The sequence below is a fragment of the Schistocerca cancellata genome, chromosome 8 (assembly GCF_023864275.1).
Source record: "Schistocerca cancellata isolate TAMUIC-IGC-003103 chromosome 8, iqSchCanc2.1, whole genome shotgun sequence".
Lineage (NCBI taxonomy): Eukaryota > Metazoa > Arthropoda > Insecta > Orthoptera > Acrididae > Schistocerca > Schistocerca cancellata.
Genome location: NC_064633.1, coordinates 514661671 through 514671636, shown reverse-complemented (window position 1 = coordinate 514671636; position 9966 = coordinate 514661671).

Below are 9966 nucleotides of genomic sequence, written 5' to 3'. Positions count from 1 at the left end.
ATTCGAATATCTGTCTTATTACTGTAGCAATGCTACAGTGCATTAGGCAAACTTTGAACGACGAACCTACGGTGGCGCCCAGGTAAATTGTGCTAATCGATTATTTCCTTTTGTGAAACATTTGATTGGGCTAAAATTAATGCTCAGCTAATGGCACAATTTGTATGTGCACCGTTGGGTAAAAAATGCATTCGTACTATTACATAGAAAACTCTCTTTCAAAAATGTAGTCTCATTCGGATTTTACGTGCAAAAGAAAAACGGTTTTTGTGTGTTTTTTACGTGCGCGACTTCTATGCTCAATTTTTGTAAGAAGGAGGACGGATACATGTAATTAATGGTCGTCCTATTGCTTTGTTAAAGCTTTGTCCATTGACAAATTACAAACGAAATCGTTTGAAAGAAAATTAGAAAACGTATACCGGATCAGACGTAGCCCGAGTCAACAAAAATCTGCATCCGTTGTCAAGCTATGGTCATATAATGCCAAAATTATGGTAAAGGTTGGGATCCAATGTGAAAAAATGCAATAATCAGAGCACAAAAGCGGTAATATGTCCTGAGCAGAGTTAGGGATGTAAAAGAAGGGAACTAGCGTATCTGGCAACTTGAAAGACAATTAAATCAAAACATCTTGACATATTCGAGCTTTTTTACGAGTTAATCATACTCACCCGGCGCAGTGAGCTGTGTTAGGTGCAAGGTGCTGGAATATCTGCACCTTGCCATTTATAGGCTAAAGTCTCTGATCCTGTGCCCAAAATTCAGAAGATTCGCCAGCCGTCATAAAAAATACAATCATATGGCTGCAGAGCATACAGGTAACAGCAAAAAAGTTTTTTGGTGGGATAAAATTTCTGGGAGTGTATTTGTTCCTGGGGGCGCTAAAACAATTCTTTGATTTCTCGGTGGGCGGGAGGAGTTAGTTTTTTTCCCCAATTGGACCATTGCTCCCCCAAACACACCAACTGTTACTTACATGGTGAGGGATGTAACAACAAATAGATAGAAATTTATGTGCTTCTGGAAGTGATATGGATCTACAATAGGAAGTAACCGAGAGTGGGGTTTGGTCTATAATAGGAAGTATCACAGAGTGGAGAGGCTCGATCCTGAACTGTAATGACTCTTTGTGTCATACCACCCCACATATTGGAAGAATGGTGACGTTTATCATGTTATACGACATGACATCATGTATAATGTTACTATACTTGACATGATGCATTATCTTACATGACATGGGTAGTAATAGTAGCAAATATAAAGGCGCGGACATATCACGATGTTTATATTTAAAGGTCTTTGAAGCTGCCAGATAGGCCAAAAAGCTAGTTCCTTTCTTTTACAGCCGTAAATATGCCCAGGAATTATCCACACTTTTCGTGCTATGGTAGGAGCCTATTTCATTCTGGATTAAGTACATTAATGTTCTGAAAAAACAGAACACCTTGAATGACTAGAGTTAGGACGGCGTTTATAGACCGAAGACAATCGAGTCATCCAACCTTTGTCGTGTAGTATCGCGTTGCCAAGACAGGATCAGTAACACGACAGGCTATTGACCTAGGAAGACCACGATTTGCTTGTATTCCTGATCTGGAAGAGCACGTCCTACGGCCTGTCAAAAAAGAAACAGTTATCAGCGCTTGACAAGTGGACCTGCCGTGTGATACCTCTTCAAGTTCAACGTGGAGGATACCTCAAGAGCCGGCCGTTGTGGCCGAGCAGTTCTAAGCGCTTCAGTCCAGAACCGCGTTGCTGCTACGGTCGCAGGCTCGAATCCTGCCTCGGGCAGGGATGTGTGTGATGTCCTTAGGTTAGTTAGGCTTAAGTAGTTCTAAGTCTAGTTGACTGATGACCTCAGATGTTAAGTCCCATAGCGCTCATAGCCATTTGAACCATTTGATACCTCAAGAGCAATTCACGTATCCATTTCATCTTCAACGTCTGCAAGGCCTTACGCCTGCCGGTTACCCACCAGGGGAAAAGTTTTGCCGATGGTTTGGTGTACAAACTGGTATCGCGCTTTTTGTCTTTTCAGTTTATTTACAGGCGAGGCAACGTTTAGAAGAGATGTAATGACAAATTTCCACAGATATTGCAGTCCTCATGCAACTACCGTACACGCTAGATATCAACATCAGTTTAAGATCAATGTGAGGTCGTAAATTGTAGGTGACTGTGTTGTAACACAGTACGTTCTCCCAGCACTCTCGCAAATTTGCAAAGTAGATTTCTAGAGAAATTTTGAGAGTTCATCTACATGCTATGGGGGACTGCATTACCAGGTCGCAATAAAGTTAAGAAGTATAGTTAGAAACTGGGTTCCGTTATACTTATTTTCAAATCAAAAGTCTATAGGCGCATCTTTAAATAAACACGTAATATATTTTTGCCGTAATCCGTAACAAAGGAAACTTTTTTGTGATATCAGAGCATACCTTTCTTTTTTCTATAGTAGACAGCACGGTTTGCCGCAGAAACTAGGTGGAAAATCTAAATAATATAGCAAATAAATAAGAAAATATTCATTTTATTAAGATACACATTGGATGTGTAAGCTACAGCTCAAGCTGGTGCGTCGCCTCAAGAGCAGCAGCAGAGGTAAGGTTTCCGACGCAACCACAGCGCTGACCAGTATGGGTGAGCGACAGGTTGACCCTTCATCCCAAGAACTGTGCTTGACTTACGGCCGATCTGTACATATCATGATATGTCGTGGTGAGCAATTCAGGTTTATGATGAAACCAAAGCGACTTTGTAGTTGCCTTGTGAAAGGGACGTAAAATATAGAGCGAGGGTCACCTTCCTCTTGTCTTGTAAGTGCAAAAGATACGCAGTTGAGGCGTATTTTCCATTTTCTTATCAGACTAGGCTTACAAATATAATGACGATTTTTCATGGATCTAGGTCTTCGTGAGCAAGCAAAAAGTTTTTACGGCAACAAATGTAATTTTGTCGAAAGACAGTCCCATGTTATGGAGGAGGAATTCGCTGTAGACAAAGGATAGGGCACGGTGACAGGACCCCGTCCCATTGCGGAAACAGCGAGACTGAAACACAGCCCCCTTTGTTATAACAGTCCACTTAACTTCCAAGACGTATTGTAGTGTGTATGGATATGAATATGCACAGATTAATCTAATAGGAAGTAACAAATACTACCTGATACTTTTATGATCTGCAGAATCTATGTTTCTAATGCCCGAGAGAACAACTTCGGAATGCTGTCTGACTCGTCAATTAAATGGAAAGTCACACAATTGCACAACGAAAGAAACGGGGATATGCCTTTATAAAATCTGAAATCGGCTTATTAGGGTACTTGTTCGTGAACGCGACAGATACGTTAAAGATTAGTTTTCCTTTCCTAGCATCGAGCTGTGCAATGAGACAACCTTCTCGTTCGTGTAGAAATAAATTCAGAATGCAAGGAATAGTTGCTTAGCAGAAAGATCATTTAAAAGTTCTAATTTCCTTCGTACGTAGCATTGCACTACTTAAGAGAGACGACGCAACACAATGCCTCGTAGCAGAAGTCAGAAACAAAGCACGCTAAGACTTATCTTTGTCAGCACCTGAAACATAATGTCCATGAAGAGAATTTCTGTTAATTACTCCGATTTCTCAGTCGTGACTCAGTAGTCATATGGCTGTTTATCAAGATGACGAATTACGTAAGGCAAAGAGATGGCGTTCTGCCAGCATCGGACTTTTGAGTAAGTGAAATACAAGGAGTGATATGGTTCTCGGTGAAACGAAATAGTGAGAAGTGAATTTAACAAGTAGTATGTTATCAATGGGCACAAAGATAATCTGTACAACCCCGTAATGGCATTTGAACCTATAGCTTCAAGGTTAAACATTACAGACCAAAGCAACATATTCCGAAATGCACGGTTCTAATTCCTTGAACAACTAATCTTTACCCTTCAGGATAGGTTAGCACCTTTGAGTTTATAATATCATGGAGTGAAATAAAGCAATACGTGAAGCAACAACCAGCTTGTAAACATTCTGGAAGTTTCAGCTTGTAAACAGTTCGTAATAGCAAGCAATTAGTGCCTTTTACTTCGCGGAAGCACGCGATCTGGTACCGGCTCGCGGATTAATAGAAGTGAACGATCCCAAATTAACGTCGCCACGCAAAACTAAGCTCCGTCACGGTAAATAAAATGAGTTGGTCTCACCCGATTCCTCACGCATTGTAATTTTTGATCAATAGCGTGAACGTCCGGTAGACAAAGGTAGCTTCCCCCTCAACATCAGAACACAGCACAAAGTGCGTGTTCGACCTTTCCAATACACGTCCAAAAACACATAAACAATAATAATGGCTTACTATTTTCAAAGGAGAAGAACCACATGTCGCAACAGCCGCAAACAAATACTACAGGTCGAGAACAAAAAGACCAGCAAAGCCTTAAATTTGTAATAGTGATCAAACAAAGAAGTTCCTAAAGAAGTTCTGCCGATATGTCGAAACTGGTTATAGCAGATTCTCATAGCGTACAGCAAATATAAGCATCAAAATTCACAAAAGGCAACATATTCTACGAAGGAGATGTCTCTAATTTTATGTTTCCTTGTCGGCCGAAGTGGCCGAGCGGTTCTAGGCGCTACAGTCTGGACCCGCGCGACCGCTACGGTCGCAGGTTCGAATCCTGCCCCGGGCATGGATGTGTGTGATGTCCTTACGTTAGTTAGGTTTAAGTAGTTCTAAGTTCTAGGGGACTGATGACCACAGATGTTAAGTCCCATAGTGCTCAGAGCCATGTTTATGTTTCATTATTCATTAGGAAAGAGGTAGCAATATCACCAATTTTCTTTTTCACTTCCGGACTGCAAAACAGAGTCAGATCTCGTGCTATAACGTTAGGTGTTTTCTGCATTTCGTTTAACTATTTTGTTATTCCTTCTGCATTATACCAGTATATTATGAGCAAAATGTCAATGTCTAAACAGGTTTAAAGAAACGAAAGTTTTTCAAATACTAGCATATTTAAAGACTTCGTTAGACGCTGGTAGTCGACTTTCGATGCTGGAAGTTCATACCATGTATGTTCCATTTACGGAATACTCGCAACATTGTAGAATTAAGGGCACGATCGTTGTGCGTGTCGGAGATGATCCTTAAGCTAAAGGTCGGAACAACATAAGCGTTCTCGTGTTTACATAAGGTACTGGAACAAGACTGCGTAATACACTGGAGGCACCTATCAAATGCTCTTAACTGCGTAAGTCAATGAAGGAGAGCTTGCAGGGAAGTGAAGGGTATTATGCAGATACCGTCACGCGATGTTTGCTGCAATTTGGGCCTGTAGCTGGGGAAAGTGATGTAATCCTGCAGTCACGTACATAGCTGCCTAGTCTCTTTCATGTAAGTCCCTCTCTATGTCTGAGCGAACGTCCAGCGTAATGAGTTTTGTTGATGGAAAAAGATTTAACACTAGTAAACTTGCACGGAATTGTTAGCTGGAAGAACCCAAGAGGCGGATTCAGCCGCTTAGTGGGAAAGGATTTTCTTCCTCTACAAATAGTTTCCCCTTTCTTCGGGATTATGTGAGTGTTGTGTGTCATGTATATTTGTTGAGTGCACTGGATGAGTACGTAGGACTATACGTTTGCGTTGTGTGGTTATGAAGAGAGAAGGGTGGGAGAAACTCGGTGCCGCAAGCAGCCTAATCCTCTGCAGTAGCACCAAGGGGGCAGTTGGGCTTAAGTCCCCACCCGTCGGCCGGGTCACGTCACAATCGACAGTGCCACATGCCCTCACTTCATAAACACTGCCGACAGATTTGGAATTTAATCACGGACATGACGATCAGGGACGTTACACCACCATCTCTTCTCCAATTGAAGTCCACGAAATGGCACTGAAAATGTCATCCACCACCACGATTCGAACCGGCTATCTCCCATTAGAGCGCCACCGCACTTGGCCTACTTTGTCAACATCGACTACGTATATGTTTGTGTGATGATGTTTGGTTTGTGGGGCGCTCAACAGCGTGGTTATCAGCGCCCGTACAGTTACCCAATCTTTGCTCAGTCCAATTGCGCCACTTTCCTGGATGATGATGAAATGATGAGGACAATACAAACACCCAGTCATCTCGAGGCAGGTGAAAATCCCTAACCCCGCCGGGAATCGAACCCGGGACCCCGTGCTCGGGAAGCGAGAACGCTACCGCGAGACCACGAGCGGCGGACGACTACGTATGTGGGTAGATTTTCCTCTTATGCTGACTCAGTAAAATCTATTACAAAACTGAACGTAACATTACGAAACGATGTATTGCACTCAGTTAATGGATAGTGAAAAATACGGCAGAAAAAGGCTCGGTATGAGAATCACATTTGTTGGGAAAATTCAATTACTAAAAAAGGATAACGGCCCTGGCGACAGGCTTTCACATATTTTAAACCTATTCCTGTCTCCTCTCTCTTGGAATTCTCTTTTACGGTCGTGCAAAGATTCCGCGGCCAACATTAATCTACTATTCCATCTGTTGATGACTTTGGGAAGCCACTATTCTGCTAATAACCTGTCCCCGCCTGGTGTATTCCGAGCATGCTCGCTGAGCCATCTTTCTGCTTACTTCTCTAATACTGCCATGCGTGAGTAACACGTGGTCACGACTGTATCTAAACCTGTCCTTGTAGACTTCTAGTCGGTCCGGTACTGGAGTGCCTCGTAAATCATATGTTTCCTCGTTATCCCACACAGTGTCCTCATGACATTAATGTTTTTCGTGGATCTCAAAGCTGCATTAACTTAAGGATGCGAATGTACTATCCATTTAACCCCACTGCTGCCTCTAAGAGCCAAATTATCATAATAAACTCCTTTTTAAATTTTAGTTTTGGTCACCCACTTATTTCCCCGTCCGCTACATGCGATTAATATCAGTATTATTAACGAATAAGAGAGGTGATGTTCTGAATTCTCAAAAATCAACTACGTATCTAAGGTTCTTTACCGATTATGTATTACGTTCGCTGATATCTTCTGGTCGACCGATTATTATCAGTGAAACCGCTACTTAAAAAAATAATAAGCTGGTATCATATAACAACATGTACACCAGATGTTGATCTCGATGACAGACAGAAGTTGTCAATGAAGAATATTGTCCATATAGCAGCTTTGTGGCGGATGAGAATGGGTTTGTTTGGATTGAGAAAGAAAATTGGTGGCTTGAACCCTTCATTTGTTTCATCTTCTCCAGTAACCTATTTCTAAACACTTTGGATGTATATTTTTCTGTTATGTTGTAGATCAGTAGAACGAAGTACGGAACAGTGATAACAAGAAAAAGAAGAATTTTCTAGAAGTTATGTCCAATAATAAACTCTGACTATGGTTTCATTTATGTTCATCGTCACCTTGCATCAGAAATGACCTCCTTCGCAATGTGTCTGTCTCTTGGCTACGAGGCGTCAGTTCATCAATCTCTAATGAAATCGTCGCCGATTGGACGTTTCATCCTAGTCTTCCTTCGTTTCTCTTTTCCACAGGCACGGCACTGTAGCAGTTCTGACGCTCTCGTGAATTCACTCAAGAACTCATGACTACACGAACTACGAATTTATCGTTTCACTAGCTCTGAATTGAATAAATTGTGAGGACAGACCACTGGCGCCACGTTCTTCGTCTGTTCTATTATACAAGGCACTAGCTATTTACACAAACAATGAATCTTTCAGGATTCCAAGTGTCCACATACGTTTAGCAAGTCCTAGTACAATGTTGTGATCGCGTACACAAAAACACATATCACATACATACACACCTACGTAAATAATTCGCAAGAGCTCATGTTGTTGTTGTGGTCTTCAGTCCTGAGACTGGTTTGATGCAGCTCTCCAGGCTACTCTATCCTGTGCATGATTCTTCATCTCCCAGTACCTACTGCAGCCAACATCCTTCTGAATCTGCTTAGTGTATTCATCTCTTGGTCTCCCTCTACGATTTTTACCCTCCACGCTGCCCTCCAATGCTAAATTTGTGTTCCCTCGATGTCTCAGAACATGTCCTACCAACCGATCCCTTCTTATAGTCAAGTTGGGCCACAAGTTCCTCTTCTCCTCAATTCTATACAGTAACTCATTAGTTATGTGATCTACCCATCTAATTTTCAGCATTCTTCTGTAGCACCACATTTCGAAAGCTTCTGTTCTCTTCTTGTCTAGACTATTTATCGTCCACGTTCACTTCCATACATGGCTACACTCTATACAAATACTTTCAGAAACGACTTCCTGACACTTAAATCTATACTCGATGTTTCATCTTCAGAAACGCTTTCCTTGCCATTGCCAGTCTACATATTATATCCTGTCTACTTCGACCATCATCAGCTATTTTGCTCCCCAAATAGCAAAACGCCTTTACTACTTTAAGTGTCCCATTTCCTAGTCTAATTCCCGCAGCATTACCCTACTTAATTCGACTACATTCCATTATCCTCGTTTTGCTTTTGTTGATGTTCAACTTATACCCTCCTTTCAAGACACTGTCCATTCCATTCAACTGCTCTTCCAAGTCCTTTGCTGTCTCTGACAAAATTACAATGTCATCGGTGAACCTTAACGTTTTTATTTCTTCTCCATGGATTTTAATACCTACTCGAAACTTTTCTTTTGTTTCCTTTATTGCTTACTCAATATACAGATTGAATAACATCGGAGATGGGCTACAAACCTGTTTCACTCCATTCCCAACCACTGCTTCCCTTTCATACCCCTCGACTCTTATAACTGCCATCTGCTTTCTGTACAAGTTGTAAATAGCCTTTCGCTCCCTGTATTTTACCCCTACCACCTTCAGAATTTGAAAGAGTGTATTCCAATCAACATTGTCAAAAGCTTTCTCTAAGTCTACAAATGCTAGAAACGTAGGTTTGCCTTTCCTTAATCTTTCTCCTGAGATAAATCGTAGGGTCAGTATTGCCTCACGTGTTCCAACGTTTCTACGGAATGCAAACTGATCTCCACCGAGGTCGGCTTCTATCAGTTTTTCCATTCGTCTGTAAAGAATTCGCGTTAGTATTTTGCAGCTGTGACTTATTAAACTGATAGTTCGGTAATTTTCACATCTGTCAACACCTGCTCTCTTTGGGATTGGAATTACTATATTCTTCTTGAAGCGTGAGGGTAATTCGCCTGTCTCATACATCTTGCTGACCAGATGGTAGAGTTTTGTCAGGACTGGCTCTCCCAAGGCTTTCAGTAGTTCTAACGGAATGTTGTCTTCTCCGGGGGCCTTGTTTCGGCTCAAGTCTTTCAGTGCTCTGTCAAACTCTTTACGCAGTATCATATCTCCCATTTCATCTTCATCTACATCCTCTTCCATTTCCATAATATTGTCCTCAAGTACATCGCACCTGTATAGACCCTCCATATACTCCTTCCACCTTTCTGCTTTCCCTTCTTTGCTTAGAACTGGGTTTCCATCAAAGCTCTTGATATTCATGCAAGTGGTTCTACTTTCTCCAAAGGTCTCTTTTATTTTCCTGTAGGCAGTATCTATCTCACCCTTAGCGCGATAAGCCTCTACATCCTTACATTTGTCCTCTAGCCATCCCTGCTTAGCCATTTTGCACATCCTGTCGATATCATTTTTGAGACGTTTGTATTCCTTTTTGCCTGCTTCATTTACTGCATTTCTTAATTTCTCCTTTCATCAATTAAATTCAATATTTCTTCTGTTACCCAAAGGTTTCCATGAGCTCTCGTCTTTTTACCTATTTGATTCTCTGCTGCCTTCACTATTTCATTCCTCAAAGCTACCCATTCTTCTTCTACTTTATTTCTTTCCCTCATTCCTGTCAATTTTTCCATTATGCTCTCCCTGAAACTCTGTACAACCTCTGGTTCTTTCAGTTTATCCAGGTCCCATCTCCATAAATTCCCACCTTTTTGCAGTTTCTTATCAGGAGATATTTCGTTCCAGTGTTA